Here is a 21,421-nt window from a genome sequence, read left to right on the forward strand (position 1 = left end):
ACTGACTGTGCAGTAGCCCATGACTACTGAATAGTAGCTTTACGTGGCAGGAAGAGTGACACAAAGCTGCTGCACAGTAATCTAGGGCTACTGCAGTCACCATCGTGAAAAAGCCATTCAGTGTTAACCACTGCACAATAACTCTGGTTACTGTGCAGTTATTTAGTACTTGTTTATACAAGTACTAAATGACTGTGCAGTAATGACTGCCCAGTCAGTGTCTCTTGTAGATACAGCCAGTAAACATGAAATGAATGAGTTCAACATAGAAAGGAAGGAAGGACTTTTGACTTTTTAACTACTTTATTCAGGGGCTTGGGGTACAAAAAGTTGGCCTCTCTGGGGTCCATGTCCAATATACAAAGCAAAGACAAACAAATTCCCATCAAACCAGAGAAATTGCATGTTACCTGGTATCTGTGAAGGGGAATATGGTAGAAATCTGTAAAATCATGAATGTTGTGGAGAAAGTAAATAGACATTTACTCTTTCTCACAATACTAGCACTAGGAGACACACCATGAAATGATTAGATATCAGGTTTAAAGCAAACAAAAGGAAGTATTTTTTTTTTCACCCAGTATATAATTAACCTATGGAACTCATTGCCATAACACGCGGTAAAAGCTGATAATTTAACCTAGTTCAAAATGGGATTGGGCAAATTCAGGTAGGATAAATCCATCACTGGATATTAAATATAATAGGAATAAAAGTTCTAAATTAGGCTTTCCAAGGACTCTGAAAGCTATAGAGAAAGAAGGATGGTCTGAATAGGCCCTGCTTTTTCCCCACTCTGTGTCACTCTGAGCTGCTGGATGAATCTGTGGCACTTCTTGTGTCCTGTACACTAAACAGAGCAGATGTAGAATGTGCTTCTGGAAGGCAAAAGTCTCAGGGGAAATCATTTCTCAGAAGAAATAACTTGCTGGCCTTCAATAAGGTCCTTAAGTTTCCTCTTTTTTATATTTCAGGTTCCCCTCTGCCTAGATGGTTGATTTGGTGGGTTAGTTGGTTTATTTTGGTATGCTGAACAAAGGCAAAGATCTCTTCTTCAGGAGCTATAGGAAACAAACAAACAAAAAAGCGAACACTAGTCCTTCAGGTCTCCTCAGGGGCACGTGCCATTTAGTCATCAGTGTGCCAAACCAGTCAGGGGAGAAACTGAGGGCACTGGCAGAAGTCAAACGTGTCACACGGTTGCCCTGAAAGTGTTGCATATCTGTGCTGTGACAGAAGTGCACAGTTGCAGGATGCTTTAAAAGTGGCTGATTGCATGGCAAATTAATCCTCCTTTAATGAGGGATCAGATGGAGGTGCTTCAGGTGCTCCAGGTCCCTGGTGCTGCCTGCAGGAAGGGATGGGGGAGAAGGGGGTGGAGGGAGCTATGGGCTGGGATTCACCAGGCCTGAGCTGGATGTGGGTGGATGGATTGGAGCCCCCCTGCCTCATGCTCCACCCCTCTGCTCCCCCATTCCCTTCCCCTCCAGCTCAGGCTGGGCAAACCCTATGCTGCAGCTCCCTCCCCCTCCCATCCTGCAAAGAGCACCAGAGCCTGGAGGCGGTGATGTAGGGCTAGGGGAGATTGATTGCAGGCAGGCTCCTTTGCTGGATCAGCTCCAAAGAGGAGCTCGATTTTACGCCCCCAACCCAACAGGTGGCTATCTGTTGGTTGGAGGAGAGGGGCTGCTCTAACTCATGGTGGTTTCTGTGAAGTGCCAAGAGTTAGAGCAGGGATCTACACATCTGTCAGCTCCTTGAAGCTGTAGGCATATCTTTATGCTATCCCAGATGAGTCACTGTTAACAGTGGTTTCAAAGCTAATGGTAGTTTAGACAAAACCAAATTCTTTGTGGAGTTAACAATACCTTGTGATCAGACTAGATGACCTTGAGGTACCTGCCAGCCTTATGATTCCATGGAAGAAGATGCATCAGAGGTTTGGGAAGCATGTGTTAGTGAACTTTGTACCATACACTCCTACATACAAGTTTTCTGCTCCCATGTTGCTTCATTAAAAGAGGAATCCGTCTTATGTTATGAAGTGTTCAAGGAGAGAGACAATGTTTTACTACATCTTGCTGTCATTATAAGAATAAAAGCATCTACCTCAGTTAAGTAACCGGCAAGTTATTAGTAAAGTGTTGGCATCTGAACATACAAGTTCTACTGTTTCCAGCTCTATTTCTTAAAGTGGCTGAGGCTTTGGTTTGCATCCCAAATCAGTCTTAGCTTTGACGATCTCAGATATAATGGTGAAATAAGATAATGACTTCTGAGCACTGTTGTACAAGCCAGTACTGCTACTTTAGATTTTCTAGCACTCTTTTAGAAAGCTCTTCACTGTTGACAATAAAGGTGAATCTCTCTGAGGAACCACAGTATGCCTCTCCTGCTCATTGCTCACCCCGTTATTTGTACAATGACCCATGATTGAGAATCTTCTGCCCCAGGCTTGAGTCTTGTGTTCAGATCAGAGCAGACCAAGTTCTGCTGCAGGATAAAATTCTTATAACTTAATAGAAGGCAGTGCTTGATTGAATAGTTAGTCTGGTTTATTGGTATGGGTTCCTGAAAAGTCAATAGGTTGAAACCCTGTCTATGGTAGAAAAACAAAATTGTCTTACCTGTTGAACCATTTTTAAATTCTATTTGTATTGTAGCTACTGCTGATAACTTCTCTTTGTTCCACATGTTACAGACTTCTTCCATTTCTTAAAGAGACTATTTTTGTTTATGTAATGGAATTAAGCAAAAGTAATTGCTTTAGCTGGTATTTAGCTTAGGCTGTCTCTACTTCTTTCCCAGAGGTGAGGAAGGACAATTTGTTTGAAAGCTTATCTAACATCTCTCCCATTTATTCAGCTGGTCCAATAAAGGATATATCCCTAAAGCCCCTTACTTCTTGAACATTTCCTGGACCATCCCTTTCATAATAACACTCCTACATCTTAAAATTTATATTTAGCCTAATATTGTTTTAAAACATTTTGGTTGCTGGGCATGGACCAACAGCATTCTGTTACAAAACTAGACATGACTTAGGAATTTAACAGTCTCTTTCTGGTCAATTTTATGTATCTAAAAGGGGCCTTTAAAGCTCCTGAATCCAGTCCCTTAACAGGCAACCATTTATCCAAAGCATTCTAAGCATTATCCTCTCCAGACCTCCTCGTGCATGACAGCATTTTATGAAAGCAAAGCAAAAATATCGTGTAGCATGCCACATATAAAAAACAAGGGAGATGAGTGCTGCCCTTGCAGTATGTCAAACCAGCGTAGGCTGGCTTTGTTTTTCACAGTGAGTTTTTTTTAACACAGACATTTTGTGTTGTATATAGGACCTGCAAGATTATAAGAATTTACCATCTGGGACAGTAATTGTCTCAAGCTGATGTGAGAGAAATCCTGTGGGGATAATAACATGAGGACAGCATAATGATGTCCTTCTAAGTTCAGTACTCCCATGTAAGTTGCCATTAGTTTTGGAAGTGTGTGACATTCATTTTCACCTCGAGTCTTCTCCAGCTGTTGTTCAGACTGATAAGTTAAGGGTCATTCTGATGTATTAGCATTTCAAAGTAAGTGCAATTATGGCACTAATTGCTTTACTTACTCTTCTGATAAATTGACTCAAATATGAGACCTCTAACCAAACTTTTAAATAAACACATCAAAGCCATGGTGTTTCCCTCTTTGTACAGTGTCTGTTTTATTTTCTGATAGCACTGCTCAGTCTACATTATAGGTGAGATTTTACTGTCTCTGGTTGGTGAGATGCTGGAAAGAAAGAACCTGTCACCTGAATACAAGGATAACAGGTTACTGTAAACTCTGAAAAAAGTGTATTTTGTCCCACAAATAAATGAATAGCTCTTCTGAAAAAAATGTTGGCTACATGGTAATACAAGTACAAGCTTTACAGCTGAGAATGCAATACTGGGGGTAACTGGGAAGTAAAGCCCAAGGAGTCCGTGGAAGAACTCTCCTGGAGTGGAAGAACACCCCTGAAGAATTTAACTGACTTTGTCAGACTCTTTGTGTATAATAATGTGTTGACATCTTGTCTGAATGAGATCAGCATTATCTTTCTATAATTTAGGATATGTGTGCTCTTACACAAGTATACCTTCCGTGAGGATAAGAGGAGAGCTTGTGCGGAATAAATGAATGGTGAGTTCAAAGGCTGTTCTTTTTTTTTTTTTAAAGCTTTACTTGCATTAACTCCATTAACCCTGTTGAAAACATCTGAACCAGATAAAACTTCAGGAACAACAGGGTATGAAAACCTGAACAAACAGACTGACTCACCCAGCCCATCTGCTATGTTGGGGGGTGTCTCCTGTGCACCAAATGGAGTCTCAAAATTGAACATGTGATACGTATCTCCCTTCTACCTCTCCTGGTGGATTTGTTCCTCCCAAATGACACACAGACACCCACATGTCAGAAACTGTTTTCTAGCATGTCAGTCCTACCCATGTGTGGATTCTCTACCTACTACCCCATTTTCTCTTTCCTTCTTACCCTGACCACTTCCTTTCTAGTCATTTTGCTGTTCTGTATGTTTAGTTATCACAGGTCTCAAGTTATCCCAGCCCAGAAGCACATCCTTAATTTTTGCTATAACCTTTATAATATGTACAGAGGGCTACACTGGTGTTTTGGGTTAGGTGTGGATTTGGCCAGCAGTCCTTCTTGTTGAGATCCAAGTCATGGGGATGGTTCATCCAGAGAAAATACCAGTAACCACAGAACTAGCTCCTGGTGCCACCCCTGAAAACATTTCAGTGTTCCTGTGTGGTCTTATGTTAAGTAAGATATTTTTAACAGGACACCCGTGTAACTTAAAAGCTCAGTTATAAGCAATCTGTGGTGTTTGGTGCAGTCTAAGCACATATTGGGCAAAAGAAACAACAACACCCACATGGGGACATAAACAAAATATAAATGGGGAACTGGAAGTCCTAAGGCATTAATGATAAACTATGAAAACCAAGAAAGTAAACACTGGAGAGCAAACTTAGAGAAGGAATTAATTATGAGTAGCTGAGAATGATGTGGGTGGCCAATATATTATCTTTACTGATCATCCTGACTCACTAGCATGCTTATTCTTTCTAAAATGCTTCAGATACATTCAGTGTTTATTGCCCAGAATGAGCCTTTCCCAAAGTGTTCTCATACAGTGTGAGAAACCAGTGACCTGACTAAGACAAAACACTGCTCTTCCAAGGAAGTTTGAGAAGAGCTGTAGAAATCCATCCTAAGCTGGGACTATTTATGTTGTCTTGTACAAGAGGAGGCAGCCAGCAGGACCTGGAACAGAGAGAGAAGAATTAATTCAAGAAAACAAGTTAGAGTTTCACTTCACCTGCTGAGGAAGATAGTTAATGTTTTATTGTAATGGACTGGTGTGGTGATTGCTACACTTGGGTGAAAGTCCATCCCCTTCAGTCATTCGCCTACAGAGCAAAATGACAGGTGTCAGGAAAATCCACTGTAGCATTAATCAGAATGGGTTATAGTGGAGCTGCTTCTGAGCTGCCCTGCTCAAATAGCTGACAGACACCAGAGAATTACCAATTCACAAAAGACTGCATCTTCATCAAAGTGCTTTGAAATATTGTAGTCAGCCAAATATTTATTATAGTGAGTGACATGTTAGGTTAAGAGCATGCAGTCATTTAACTGCTTGTGCCAAATCTCCTTCTTTGTATCATCATTGGTTAAGTAATCATCTGGTGAATTCAGGTGCTTTTGTAGGAGGAGTTCAGAGGTCCAGTTAAAGTCCCAACTAGCTTTATCATTTTAAGTGTTCTGTAATGATGTACAAAGCCCGTTCATTCCATTATGACCAAACCTGCAGTATAGAGGTGACATCTGTATAATATTATCTGAAAAGAGAATGTTTTTTCTAAGGAACGAAAAACAGATTGTGACTAGACTTGTGATATTTCACAACAGACAGATTTCCCCTTGCCCCAAGATTCTGTTTTAAATATTTTATGTTAACTTGTTACTTAGCAACACATTTGAGAAGAGAGAGCCTTCCATATAAAATCAGAAATCTGGAGTAAGTGTGAAACTTAGAGGAGGCACTTGAGTTAGCCTGTCAAAATGCTACATGCAAATGCTGTGTGAAAAATATGCAAAGACACAAATGCATGGCATTAGACGCATAATATTATTTTCAACTGCAGGGTGAATGAAATGATATCCATACAGACAGCTTGCCTCCATTAAAATACATTAAGATATACATAGGCAATAGTCCCACACATGCACACATTATAGCTATCAAAGGAATATATAGTATAGGCACCCAAAACCACAATTGGTTCAGGGACATGTTGGATCTGTCTTTACAGCCTCTGTACCAAGCCCAAGGCTGCTACCAAGAAGCATGTCCCACTCTGGTTAAGTGCATGCCAGGTTCAGCAGTGCTTAGGACTCTAAGCTGGTGACCCTATCTGACACTGGGCATGTCTACATGTACATTTATGCTGGTTTAAATTTACTGAGCAGTAATTAACTGCACAGTAAACAGGAATAGGTCAGTGTCTACACATGTAGGCATTAAAGCACATTAATGCTGTGGATAGCATGACTTGGGACTAAACACACAGTGTTACTGGGCAGTAAGGTGTCTACACGTACATTACTGCACAGTAACTAATCGGGCGTAAATCTGATACCTACATAATACAGGTATCAAATGTATGCTCAAGTTAGCGTAAATCGCCATATTTACCCTGCAGTACAGGTATGCATATGTAGATGCACGCCCATACTGTGCAATAATTTTGGTTACTGCACAGTAAATGCACATGTGCAGACATGCCCACTGAGTAGAAGCCCATACTGACTAGAAGCAAGTGGGTGGAACTTGCTTTTCAGTGGCAGTCCTGAGCTCAGCATAGAGATAATATAGAAATCACTGCTGTAGTAGGTGCGGTATAAACCTACAGTAAGACAGTTTCTTGCCCGAGGATACTTAAAATGTTTATTTGGAAAGTAGTTTTCTTTCCACTAAGGTTCAGAGTAGTTTACTTTAGCTTATGGGTCCTCCTGCCTTCATTCTCCCATTAGGATAGCTGCAGTTGCCAATAACTGAAATTTTCTCTTTAAAAAAAGTTAAATATTAAGTAGTTTGGGCTTGGCTGGATTATGCACATGGGTAAAGTTATTTAAGTTCTTGCAGAATCAGGATGTTATTTTTTTATGTTGCAATTAAAAGAGATGTGATAACATGAGGTAGCATTTAACTCAAAATTTATTATTTCCAAATAAATGCATTTATGTCAGCCCAGACATTTTGTTTTTCACCAGTCTGACCCTGTTTGTTTCTGCTTCCTAAGTCTAGAGCAGAGGTATCAAACTCATCCAGCCCCATGGACTGGATGAGGAGCATCAGACCCAAAGACCAGCCCTGCATCCTGATTAGGGATGCAGGGTTGGTCTGGCATGGGAACCACATGCAGCACTTGTCTTGGACCTGCCCTGCTGCCACGTTCAGTACACACTCTGGCCCAGTCCCGCACAGCGCATAAATCACAGACCCCAGATTGGCTCCACATGTCACATGCAATGTTCAGGGCCAAGGTGGATATATGGTATGCAAGGCTGATCCGATATCCACCAGCACCACTACAGGCTGGATGACAGGGCTTCATAGGCCAAATCTGGTGCATGGGCCCTGTCTTTGATGCCCCTGGTGTAAAACAAGAGGTATGCAGAAAAACTGCGATACAGTTCTGTATAGTTTGGAAGGCATGTGCTAGGCATAGCAGATATTTATAAATTGGGCCTTCATAAATTTGCTTGGATTCATACTGTCTATGCCAGCTGTGCTTTGAATGAAGAAGGAATGAATGAACCATGTGGGAGGTAAGGAGAACGAGGCTTATACAGCACGACATATAGTGATTAAAGAGCCGTCTCCCTTTGAACCTGGCTTCAACTTCCATCCTTTGTAGAAGCCTTGGAAACAAATTCAAGCTCTGATTTTAGGAGTTTCAAACTTAGTGCATCTCTACTGCTGATAATTGCATGTTGGGGACAGCCTCCAAATAGTCACAACAGAATCCTGGAAGCCTTTTGTTTACACTAGAACATTTTAATACATCACAGGTTAGCTTTTGGCACACACCTGCCACCCGAATTTACACTGACTAATACCTTACTCCACAAGTAGACACTGGGAGCCAAGTGGATACAAGAATTTGACCCTTAGTTTTGACCCCAACCAAATTAAATGTAGGGTTAGATTATGGTTTGCCATCACATGAGTTAGTAACACAGCTGAAAATACAACGTGGGTTTCATAATTTCCAAGTTCTGTTTCCAAGCTACTGGACCATCCTGTATCTCTAGATATACAAATGCCTCCATTGTGTCAAACAGGATTAGAGTAAGGATAAATGATGCAGAACCTATGTGGAGCTGTTCCTTTGGTGCAATACATTTTATAGGTTCATTAATCTGGGATCCCTTTGGAATAAAGTGTGTAAATAAAGGAATGCATATTTTACATACCTTAAGCTAAGTGCTTAAAAGCCATTTTTGTTGAATAAGTGCCCCCTGTAGCTACATCTTTTCAAGCTTCAGTCTTACTGTGCAGTATTGTATCTTACAGAACAGCTACAATTCAAATCTATATTCATGTTATTAGCAATTGCTTGAAAAACAAAGCCCTGAATCTGAAGCAGGACTGCCCCAGTGTTGACCACAAGGTAATACTATATGATGATAAACCAAGCACAATAAGTTGATGCTACAGCCAAGTTAATAGTAGACAGGTGAGTTACTTCAGTTCCCTAGCACTTCCACTGAGCTTTAAAAAGTATCTTAAAAAAAAAATACAAATTCTTACAAAGGCTTTAGTGAGGTTGGACTGCAGTTCAGTGTATTGTTTCACTGTATGATTCTCCACACAGGACAAACAAAATGAACACTAGTCTTCACACCAGTATAGTTCTTATCTCATATGCGTCAGGACCACATATGATTAGTGAAGCCTAAATGAACACTGATCAGCCTCCGGTCATCTTAAAAGTGGTAGCTTGTTAACTTGACCTTGTGCATATATCTTTTTCTCAGCATTTGAATACAGAATGACAGGACCATGGCAGTATCCTGTTCTGCCATCACTCCTTTGACCATAGATATACCTGAGGTACCTTTAAATTATATAACTTGTGTACTGCTACCAGTGTATCTGCAGTATCATGAAGCTCATCATGTCTGGTCCCTTGCCACAGGCAGGAAGTTATTGGGCTCAGATGAGCTCAACAAGGTGCTTGTGCCATCTCATCTTGAACACCTCCAAGGATGGTAACTGCACCACCTTTGCTGGGAGTGTGTTCCAGATTCTGATGACCCTTTCAGATAAAAAGTTTTTTTCTTATGTCCAATATGAGTTTACGTTCTATTAGCTTATGCCCATTGGTCCTTGTCCTCCCTTGAGGTGCCTTCCTGAAGAATTGCTCCCCTAGATCTTGATGCTCATCCCTGAAGTACTTGTAGGCAGCTATCAAATCACCTCTCAGCCTTCTCTTACTTGGACTGAACAGGCCCAGTTTCCAGACTCTTTCCTCAAAGGGCCTATCCTCCATGCATCTAATCATACAGGTGGCCCTTCTTTGTGCCCTCTCAAGCTTATCCACATCCTTCTTGAAGTGTGGTGCCCCGAACTGGACGCAGTACTCCAGCTGTGGCATCACCAATGCCAAATACAGGGGGAGAAGCACCTCCCTGGATCTATTGGCCACACATCAGCTGATGCACGCCAGAGTTGTATTTGCCCCTATGGCAACCTCATTGCACCATTGGCTTATATTTATCTTCCAGCCTATCGTGACCCCCAGGTCCCATTCAAATGCTGTGCCAGCCAGTGGACCATCACCCACTGTGTAGATATGGTGAAGGTTCTTCTTACCCAGATGAAGAACCCTGCACTTCTTGTTAAACCTCATCTGATTCTGTTTAGCCCATAAATCCAGTTGGTCAAGGTTGTCTTGGACCTTTGTCCTATCCTCTGATGTGCCTGTGTTTCCCCACAGCTTGGTATCATCCATGAACTTGATGACTGAGCTTTCTACCCCCTCATTCAAGTCATGCATAACCAAAGAGGCTCTGCCTAACTTTATGTGAAAGAAATGAAGCATTTTACTTGTAACTGTAAATTTATAGAAAAAGAGGGCCTTTCTGGGGCTTCATTTTGTCCCAATGTCTCCCACATGGTTTTCGTTGTAGAGGGTACGTGATGACCCACCCTCACACAAATAGGGAGGACTCATGCTCCCCTGCAATAGGCTTACTTATCCCCACATGTCTCTTGCCTGATTGGCTATCTTATCCTTCATTCCCATTGATTCACACTACATAGGATCTAGGAAGTCTCTGGGCCATTTAGGGCACTAGTGAGTGGCAGCAGTTTGCACACCACCACCTATCCTTGGGCTAGTGACTGTGACGTCTGATCTGTGGTCTAATATTTGGTCTAAGCATTATGAGCTAGTGACTACGGCTCTGGACCTGTCTCTTATTTGATACTTAGCCTTGACAGGATGGTGATTAAAAAGGACAGGAGTGTAAAAAAAAGGTGCTATTGCCAGGTTGAAGAAAGGATGGATGCTCAAATGGTGCAGCACTTTCCAGCCTCACAGGAGTGCTGTGAGGATTTTTGTTATAAAAAGCCTGGCAAATATTGGGCAAATGTGCCTGGATCCTACCTTTGCAGGGAGAAGGGAATTGTGGGAAATTCCTCAGTGAGGGATCTAACTGTGCTGTTGCACATTCAAGAGATTCATAACTGTGGCCTTTATGAACTTAGGTGGCCAACCTGTGGCATGCATACCACAAGTGTCATGGACAGCTGCAAGGTGCAGCATGCAAGACCCAGACACTCAAGAAAGGAAGGTGCTGGAATGGAGGCAGAGAGCAGAACACTCTGAGTGTGAGATGGAGTGGAGGTGGAATGGGGGCCAGGACAGCTGCTGATAGGCGATGTCAGGTGTCACTACCAAAACCCAGGTTAACCCTTCCTTGGCCCTGCAGTTACCACCAAATTCAGGGTGTTGGTTCCTCAACCATCATATAAAACTGCAGCAATTCTAGACTCAGGGAAAGATTAACCTGCCTCTTAGCAGTGACACCTCTTATGGTAACCATGTCTTGCTCCTGCTCCAGTCCATTTGCTGCAACAAGATGCTTCAGCCCCCTTACCTCCAATCTAGTGCCTCAGAGAGCACCTCCTATTAGGTATGCTCCTGGGGGCTCAGAGTGGCACTCAGGAAGTGGCATGTCTGCCCCAAATGGTTGTCCTACACTGCCTTAGAGCAGGAGGTAGCAACCTTTTACTTTTTTAGGCCACGACCAGCAACCCAGCTGGTGCTGCAGGCCACCATTCCCATCCAGTCACTCTAGTGACTGTGAGCAGAGGCTGCAATGGGGAAGGTAGCCCTCTGTGGGCTGTAGTATCCAGCTGGAGCAGCTGAAGGCAATCAGAGCACCATTAGAAAATGCAGACCAGATCAAACAGCTGAGGATTAGTGTGCTCTTAGCAAAATGTAGACCAGATCATACCTTCATGGGCCAAATCCATTCCTTTTTTGGGTTGTAGGTTGCCAACCGCTGCCTTAGAGCAATAACAATATTGTACGTATTATGCATTACATGCAGTGATCCTAAAAGCACAAGGGAAGTCCATTCTGGCCCATAGGAAAGGTAGCAAAAGGACTGGGAGACCTGCTTGGCTCAGTAGGGAACTCATGGACCTCCTGAACCTGAAAAGAGAAGCTTATAAGGAATGGAAGTTGGGAACTACCATTGAGGAGGATTATGCAGCACTGACACACACCTGTAGGGATGGACCAGAAAAGCCAAGGCTGAAACCAAATCCAAACTGGCAACAGGAATCAAGGACAATAAAAAGTCCTTCTTCAAATACATGGGAAGTCACTTAAAAAACAAGGGCAACATCAGATCCTTGCTGAACAAGATGGGGCAGCTGACAACCATCACCCAGGAAAAAAAGCTAATCTCCTCAATGATTACTTTGCATCAGTTTTCCACCAACCCAAGGGGACCACTGTGCCTGGCAGGATGCAGGATTACTAGGGTAAAGGCAGTCATACGCTTCATAATTGATGAATATCTTGTGAGGGAACAGGTGGCCCAGATGGAATGCATCCAAGAGTGCTAAAAGAGTTGGCTGTCATCATAGCACAACTAATGGCGAGGATATATGAGAACTCATAGCACTGAAGAGAGGATCCTGAAGATTAGAAGAGGGCCAATGTGGTGCCTATCTTCAAGAAAAGAAGGAAGGAAGATCCAGGGAACTACAGGCCAATAAGTTTGACCTCAATCCTTGAAAAGATCTTGGAAAAAAAAAAAAAAAAAGAATCAAAGAAACCATCAACAACAAGCTAATGGAAGGCAACATTCTGAGAGATAGCCAACACGGCGTTGTTGTGGGTAGGTCTTGCCTTACCAACCTCATTTCCTTCTATGACCAGGTGACACATCACCTGCACAAAGAAGAGGGGGTTGATGTCTTATATTTAGATTTAAAAAAGGCCTTTGACTTGGGCTCCAATGATGTTCTCATGGTAAAATTGGGGACCTGCATCTTCAACAACCTTATGTCTAATATAAGGTTCCGATGGCTGGGGAACTGGCTCTGTGGTCAGACCTAGAGAGTGATAGTTGATGGAACCAAGTCAACATAGTGCGTGGTGACCAGTGGCATCCCCCAGAGTTCATTACTCAGACAGGTACTCTTTAATATATTCATAAATGATCTGGATTCAGGTGTCAGAAGCAGACTGGCTAAGTTCGCAGATGACACCAAATTATGGGGAAGTGCGGTCATGCTAGAGGATAGTGGTGTGGTGTGGTGTCAACACCTACACAGTCAAATGGATCACTAACTGGCTGGAGATCTACACACAGAGAGTGGTAATGGATGGGTCATTCTCAACCTGGAGGGATGTAGGCAGTGGGGCTCCGCAGGGCTTGGTCCTTGGCCCCGCACTGTTCAACATCTTCATCAGTGACTTGGACGAGGGGATAAAAAGCACCCTGTTCAAATTTGCTGATGACATTAAGATGTGGGGGGATGTGGGCACACTAGAAGGAAGGAATAAGCTACAATCAGACCTAGAGAGGTTACAGGGGTGGGCGGATGAGAATAGGATGGAATTCAACACTGACAAATGCAAGGTGATGCACCTGGGGAGGAAGAACCAGCACCATACCTACAGGCAAGGGAACTCCCTTCTTATCAGTGCAGAGACAGAAAAGGATCTTGGAGTCATCACTGATGCCAAAATGAACATGGGCCGGCAGTGCGGGGACAGTGTCAGAAAGGCCAACCGCACCTTGTCATGCATCCACAGATGCATCTCAAGCAGGTCCAAGGAGGTGATACTCCCCCTCTATGTGACACTGGTCAGGCTGCAGCTGGAGTACTGCATCCAGTTCTGGGCGCCGCACTTTAGGAGGGATGTGGACAACATGGAGAGGGTCCAGAGGAGGGCCACTCGCATGATCGGGGGCAGTAGGGCAGGCCCTACCAGAAGAGGCTACAGGACCTAAACCTGTTCAGCCTCCACAAGAGAAGGCTGAGGGGGATCTAGTGGCCTGTTACAAACTAGTCAGAGGGGACCAGCAGGCACTGGGGGAGTCCCTGTTCCCCCGAGCACTACCAGGAGTGACTAGAAATAACAGTCACAAGCTGGCAGAGGGTAGATTCAGACTAGACATCAGGAGGTGCTACTTCACTGTCAGGGCAGCGAGGATCTGACTTCCTAGCCGCCCTGACCAACTTCCAAGCGAAGTAGTGCTGGGTCCTACCCTGGGGGACTTTAAGAGGAGGCTAGACAATCACCTTGCTGGGGTCATTTGACCCCAGTACTCTTTCCTGCCATGGCAGGGGGTCGGGCTTAATGATCTGCTCAGGTCCCTTCCGATCCTACTACTATGAAACTATAGCTTGGCAACTTAGGCCAACCTGGACAGCTTGCAAGGTGGGCAGATCAAAACCTGATGACATTAAACATGGAGAAATGCAAGGTGCTCCACCTCAGGAGAAAAAACCCCACATCATACTTATAGCCTCGGCAGTGCTGCATTCACTATCACCATGACCGAAAGAGACTTGGAGGTAATTATTGACCACAAGATGAACATGAGCCACCATTGTGATGCTACAGCTGGCAAAGCAAATAAAACTCTGGCTGGCATCTACCCATGTATCTTGAGCCAGACCCAAGAAGTCATCTTCCCACTTTACTCGGCCTTGGTGAGGCTGCACCCGCAGCTGCAGTATTGCACCCAATTCTGGGCTCCACACATTAGAAAGGACGTGGAGAAGCTTGAGAGAGTCCAGAGGAGAGCCATGCACAAGATTAGAAGTCAAGAGAACAGGCCTAATGAGGAGAGGCTGAGAAGCATGGGACTCTTCAGCCTAGAGAAGCAAAGGCTCAGGGGTGGCAACCTATTCTAATATTATAAAAGCTTAAATCTGTCTGTCCATCTGTTTGTCTGTCCGTTATGCTTTATTTGCGCTTTGATTGGCCGACAAACAGTGAATCGGAGTGTGATGAAGCATTCTGACAGAAGGCAGCCTTCTGCCATGATGATGGAGACACGGGACGGGGCAGGGGGGGCAATGCCTGCTCCCTGGAGGTGGTGGGAACAGAGCGGACTGGCCTTGCCCCCCCCGCTCTGCTCCCTGGAGGCAGTGGCAACAGAGCAGACTAGCCTTGCTCCCCCTGCCCTGCTGCTCCCTGGAGGCAGTGGCAACAGAGCGGATTGGCTTCAACTGCCCCCGCCCTGCTCACTGCAGCTAATGCGGGGCGGGGGGGAAAGGAGTGGGCCTGGGCTCAACATGGGAGGGAGGTGGCAGGTCCAGGCCCAATGTGGGGTGGGGAGTGGGTCCAGATCCAATGTGGGTGGGGAAGCAGGCCTGAGCAGGGGAAGAGCTGGCTCGCTGTGGTTGGGGTGGGGGGGGGGGGAAGGAGCGGGAACAGCGGGTCTGGATTGACATGGCAACAGTTAGGGGAGGGAGGGAGTGGGCCTCCTCCCCACCTTGGGCCTGGGCCCACTCCTCCCGTCCCTGAGCAGGCCCGACACAGGGGGTAGGGTGGGGGGAGTGGGCACGCCATGGTTTGGCAAGATGGTGTGGCCTGGGGAGGCCTGGGCCTGACATGGGGATGGGGGAACGAGCCTGAGCCAGGGGAAAAGCCCTGTGGCTGTTGCAGGGGGAACAGTGGGCCCAGCCTGGCTTAGCCCAACATGGCAGCTGTGGGAGAGGAGTGAGCCTCCTCCCCCTGTTGGGTCTGAGCTTATTCCTCCCCCATCCCTGCTCCCCCATGTTGGCTGCAAGCCCACTCCTCTCATCCCCTAGCACTGCCTGGTTGTCCTGGGCCTGCTGCTCTCACTCCACCCAATGCAGCTTCTCTCCACCCTTGGGCCCAGTCCTCCCATGCATTGGGCCCAGGCCCACTCCTGCCTTCCCTCCACCGCTGCAGCAGGGAGGTGGGGAAGGGGGAGCAGGCCCAGATGGGGGGTGGGCGGGGATACATCCCTACCTGCCCCCCCACATCATTCTTGACAGAAAATTGGCTAGTAAGTATTTAAGGGGTGTGTACCAGGAACTGGGAGAACATCTGTTCACCAGGGCATCCCATGGGAAGACAAGGTATAATGGTTACAGACTGCTGGAAGATAATTTTAGACTGGACATAAGGAAAACCTTCTTTACCATACGAGTCTCCAGAGTCTGGAATGGACTCCCTCCAGAAGTGGTGCAACCACCTACTCTGGATACTTTAATAAACACTTGGATGCTTATGTTGCTGGGGTGATCTGACCCCAGCTGACTTCCTGCCTTTTGGACAGGGGGCTGGGGACCCAATGATCTTGCAAGGTCCCTTCCAGCCTTAATGTCTATGAAATATATTATTTGCCCACTGGAAGCTCACAAAATAAGTTTTCTGAATCATGTCAGTCTACTTTTGTGAAATTGTCCTAAACTGCAGGAGCTTATTATGGCTTTGTCCTGCAATGGTATCCCACAAAATGTCTAAAGAAGGTGAAAACTTAATTGGTCTGATTCAGACTGAAAGGATGCAGTGAGAAGCCAACCTGTGTGTTCTTATCTGTACTTAAAAACAACTGTTGAATAAGAAACACTGTTAAGTAAGCTATTTCAGTAAATGAGTGACCAGTTTGCTTCTGTAACATTTAATAAATAAACCATTAGAATAACAACTAAATGAAAAAAATACCTCAAAGACATGTTTAGAAATGTGACCCGTTTCTCTAGGAAACCATTCAGCTCTCACCTGATACTGATTTGTTACTGGAGACAGAGGAACACATATCTTTTTTATATGAAAAGAGGGACATTTGTCTTTCCCTGATAGCCCAGGTCTCTTCACTGTATAAATCCTGCTGGTTGCAGCTATCTGATAAGCCAAAGAGAACGGTTTTTATTCACCACTTTGGGAAACAAATGTAATATTTAGCAAAAGATCCTATGTGATTCTGGCTGTGTGGTTTAGAGAATATGATTTAGGAGTTAAGTGAAATATGCATGTGCCAAAATACAGTCGTCAGAGATCACATGTATAATCAGGGCCAGTAATGGTCAGGCTTTGGTTTAAGAAACAGACAAGTCAATGTCCTGGGGCTCATGGGTCAATGGGGGTTGGGCTGGACTAGCCAGGGAACAGCCATTTTATATCATAAACTTTCAAGGTTTAGACATTTTGTTTTCATTCTGATGCAGAAAGAAAACAAAGGCCAAGGGTCCTTCTGAGCCCAGCAGGCCATAAGGCTAGTACAATTAAAACACTACTTTCTGTAGCCTACCCCACACATGGGAATGATGAAGTGGTGAGTATCACAGCTGACTGCCTTTAATTGCCCAGCCCAAATGGTTAGGCATCTACTTACAGCTACGTCAACAAAAGGTGGCCTCTGGCATGAGTCCAGAGCAAGGCTCAAAATTAGACCCTCAGAGCCAAAGCAAGATGCTTTAGGTGCTGTGCCAGGGAAAACAGCCCTTTTACAAATTTTGAGAACGGACATTCACCCCCAATTAGGACTTGATGGTCTCCTGCTCTCTTCCCATAGTGCACTGAAAGTTTTTGTTTTTTTTTTTGTTCTAAAACTCCTAAGTCCATTATGGGCTGCTTTGTGGCTGTCATGTGCAGGAGGAACTGGAGTAGAAGTGCTTAAAGACCTTTTTGGACAAACACTTACTACCTGTGTCACCCTCCAGGGTCTTACCCAAAAAGGGGCACATACTCCCTCTTTATGCTCCTGCCACAACTTGAATATCTAATTAAGTATTGAAAAAAGAAAGGAGGCTCCAAAAATATATGGTTTCCCACCCTTTTCAAAAGAGGGTTCCCTCTTGGTGTGTTTCTTGGGGCTCCACCTCCCCTACAACCAGTGGTGGCTTCCCATTGTGAGATCACACTAGTCAGTTTTTTGTGATGTATGTAATTTCCTTAAGTTGTTACTTTAAGGCCAATAGGTCTAGAGTGATTACCGGATAGATAAAAATCCACCAGGCCTGTATCACTCATGACTTAGATTTCATAGACATTAGGGCTAGAAGGGACCTCGGGAGATCATCGAGTCCAGCCCCCTGCCCAAAGGGCAGGAAGTCAGCTGGGGTCATAGGATCCCAGCAAGATAAGCATCCAATTTACTCTTGAAGGTGTTCAATGTAGGTGCTTGAACCACTTCCGCTGGCAGACTGTTCCAGACCTTGGGGGCTCGGACAGTAAAGAAATTCTTCCTTATGTCCAGCCTGAAACGGTCTTGCAGGAGTTTGTGACCGTTCGACCTCGTCATCCCTTGGGGTGCTCTGGTGAACAGACGTTCCCCAAGATTCTGGTGGTCACCCCTGATAAACTTATAGGTGCCCATCAGATCACCCCTGAGCCTATGCTTTTCCAGGCTAAAGACTCCCATGTCTCTCAGCCTATCATCATAAGATCTGTTTTCCTGACCTCTGATCATGCGCGTGGCTCTCCTCTGGACTCTCTCAAGCTTCTCCACATCCTTTTTGAATTGTGGAGCCCAAAACTGGACATAGTACTCCAGCTGCGGCCTCACCAAGGCCGAGTACAAGGGGAGAATGATGTCCCAGGATTTGCTCGAGAAGCATCTATGGATGCAAGCCAGCGTTTTGGTTGCTTTACTAGCCGCAGCATCGCATTGCATTAGGATAATGTCCAAATAATAAATAACATATGCTGAAACAATCCTGACTTGTCTGCTTCCTAATTATGGAAATAAACATATAAAATAAGAAGGAAAGAAAATATATTCACTGCCTTGCAGCACACTATGTCTAGTGCTATACAGGGATCAGACTCACATGACCAACTCACTGACTGCTTCTCGTCTGGTCATTCATCCGTTGGTGCACAGCTCTCCTAGCTTGCTCCTCTGAGACTGAAGATTCCTCCGAGTCTTCTTACGGGGTCTCCTGCAAGTGAACTCCAGAGCCTCTAATTCTTCAGCTTACTAGAGCTCGGGGTTCTCTCCGCACTTTCATCCCAGCTCAGCTGCTCAGGCTGAGATCTGGGTCAGAGCATGGGAGCTCTCCCGGCTGCCTCCATCCCACTCTGGTTCTTGGCAGCTGTTTGCTGCCTCTGGCACCCAGCTTTTCTCCGTCTCTGGGCACTTCCTGGTGACATCCCTTCCTGCACATCCTCCAATGTGCAGGGAGCATGTAGTTTTAAAACAACATGGGGTGCATGCTACTCTTCTGTCTCCACTCTAGACCCTGCAGGTAGGTTTAACTAATTTATAGCCCTTCCTGGGCTATTCTTTTTCAAGGGTTGTGGCTAGCTTAGATGAAACACATCCCACCAATAGTTGCCCTAACAAGCAACAACCTGGTTAATTGGACTGAATGACTTGTGGGTCATTTCCTTTCTGTATGCCTATTAGTCAGTAGCCCAGTAGTTAGATCAGCCACCTGGAAAGCAGGAGACCAGAACTCAAATTGTCCCTTGATTCAGGCAAAGAAAGATTTTGAACTTGGATGCCAAAGTCTTCCTAGTTCTGGAATGAGTGTCATTCCCTCTTTGATCTAAAGTGCAATCCCAGATGGAATGTTCTTTCAAGCATTTCTGATTAAAAGATATATTTCAAGGGAAAGATTTTTGGCAATATTTTTCTAGTTCTTGTGTTTTGCTATGGACTTCAGTGAGGCGTGGATTTCACCTGAATAACACTGCAGAAAGAAGCATTAGTTATTCAGGAAGCAGCAGCACTCTCTCTCTAGAGTTGATATCAAGTCAATTAATTCCCCAGCAGTGTGTAAGAGAGTGTTGTGCTACGGTAGATTTCATATTTGGGATCAAGATATAATTTTACCCCATATCACAATGGTACAGACTATGGGAGTTTGTAATAGCTGTGGGGAGAGGTATGACCTTTTCCTTAGATCTTTCAAGTAGGTTTTAATAATCTTTACAGTGACAGGACATTGACAGCCCTCATCCCTTTTTACCTATGCTAAGTTAGGGTGCTTTTGGGGTCTTTGGGCAAAATGTCTTGTATTTGTGTGACAGAGTGTTGTTTTAGGAATCAATAGATAAGGACTCATGTGGGATGATCCTGACTCAAACAGGGGGTTGGATTAGATGACCTCTGAGTTCCCTTCTAACCCTACTTCTCTGTGATTCTGTGTTTATGGGAAGACTTGCACAGTGACCACAAGTTATTGTCCTTTCAGTGTGATTTCATGTACTTACCTTTGCAGCAGTATTAGCTTGAAGTACAGCTCCAGTTTTGCCTCTCACCCAACTCTGTTATGTCCAATGGCGCTACAGGTCTTTTTACTAGGTTTGGAGACTAAGTCACAGTTGTTCTTAACTGTCGGGTTTATCACCAATGCCCGCAGACCATGCAGGCGCCTCCTGCTGGTTGCTGAGTGTATCCTCACCTTTGATTGGGTGCGTTGCACGCGCCTGCTTCGCCTGCCATGACTTTGATGTTAATGGAGTTGGTTCAGCTGTCCGACGCATGCAGTCCAATTGTGAGTCTCACCGGCGTCCTGTGGGTCCCGAGTTTCTGAGGGCTCTGCCACCCCTACACCCTCGCCTGTTCCACCGGGTGGTAGCCAACTGTCTGGTCTGGCCACGTATCCGCATGTCACTCAGATAGTCCATGAAAGAAAAATGAAAATCAAAACAAGCACTACGACCAAGAGGATTCCCTTGTTTGGAGCGGCTGCTCCAGCCATCTGCAGTCGTCCTCCAATACAAGCTTGCTTTCTGTAGGGTCGAACCCCCTTTTTGGCTCTTGAAGAGTCCCTTTGGAGGGCTTGATCGACTTCCCCTTTTACAGTTGAAGCTCACTATTGAGCTGCGCCGGTATTACAGGGGCTACGGTACCCAGAATGAAATCGTGCCCTTCTATTAGGGTCTTTACGGTACCCAGCTCCAGCCGGGCTCCATCCGCTCCCGGCCGGTAAGCAAACAGTCCTATGCCCGGCAGGGGCCCGCAGACTGGCCTCAAAACCCCCGCTGGGGCTTAGCCCTTCCCAGAGGCTCCTACCGGCACTCGGCGCTGCTCGCAGCCTTTGCAGCGTACGCCGGCGTACTCCATCACCTCCACGTCCTCCTTCCGGTCCTGCGTTGCCTCCGCTTGTCAGCCCGGCCTCTCTTTTATGCCGGCGAAGGAAGTACCGGCCCTCCCTTCTCCACACACCTGGGTAAGGGGGATTTCTGCCTGTCTCCTTGGGGCTGCGGGCCTGGGGCCACTGGCCCTTCGCTCAGGCTGGGAGCCAAGGAGCCTGCTGGCTCTTTCTCTCCTTCACATTAACTATAAGCAAGTTTATTAAATCCTAACAGTTACAGTTATAGTTACAGTTCCAAGTCAAACAAAAACAACCTTAGCAGTTACAATTCTGTTACTGTACTTAGTTAAGAGCAATACAACATGCTCACCACCCGCAGATCTAATGAATGCCATGTGACTTGGTGGTTAAGCCAGCAGTCATGTCTGGGGCTCCTAGTTCCTGTATCTGGGTTCAGCACAGGGTAGGGAATGGATGACCAGATCTCTTCTAATCTTCAGGATTATTCCAATGGGCTGGTGCTTTTCTATCTCTTTTCTTGGAGTCTCAGAACAGCAGAGACTCCCCATGCCTGAAGAAGGGTGACTGCACCCGAAAGCTTGCCAAGAAATTTTTTCTAACTACTCAGTTGGTCTAATAAAAGATATCACATCTACTCAAAGAACTTGCCTGCCTTTCTGCCTCTTATGTACTCTTTAGGTCAACAGTTTATCTTAACACACATACACTATTTCTAAATTTAGCTAAATATCTGGCAAACTATTTTACCATATTTGTATCTTACTAATCTACTTATAA

At 45.1% G+C, this 21,421-nt stretch overlaps 1 long non-coding RNA gene across 1 annotated transcript; it reads right to left on the reverse strand.

The window, feature by feature from the left end:
* Positions 1-314: 314 nt before the first annotated feature.
* Positions 315-21,281, reverse strand: LOC149875161 (uncharacterized). Its single transcript, XR_016439291.1, has 3 exons — positions 19,797-21,281; positions 18,410-18,520; positions 315-5,319 (listed from the first exon to the last, which is right to left on the reverse strand). It is a non-coding gene; the product is annotated as an uncharacterized LOC149875161 (long non-coding RNA).
* Positions 21,282-21,421: the final 140 nt, after the last annotated feature.

The sequence above is a fragment of the Crocodylus siamensis genome, chromosome 1, assembly GCF_052110815.1.
Source record: "Crocodylus siamensis isolate JL-2025a chromosome 1, ASM5211081v1, whole genome shotgun sequence".
NCBI lineage: Eukaryota > Metazoa > Chordata > Crocodylia > Crocodylidae > Crocodylus > Crocodylus siamensis.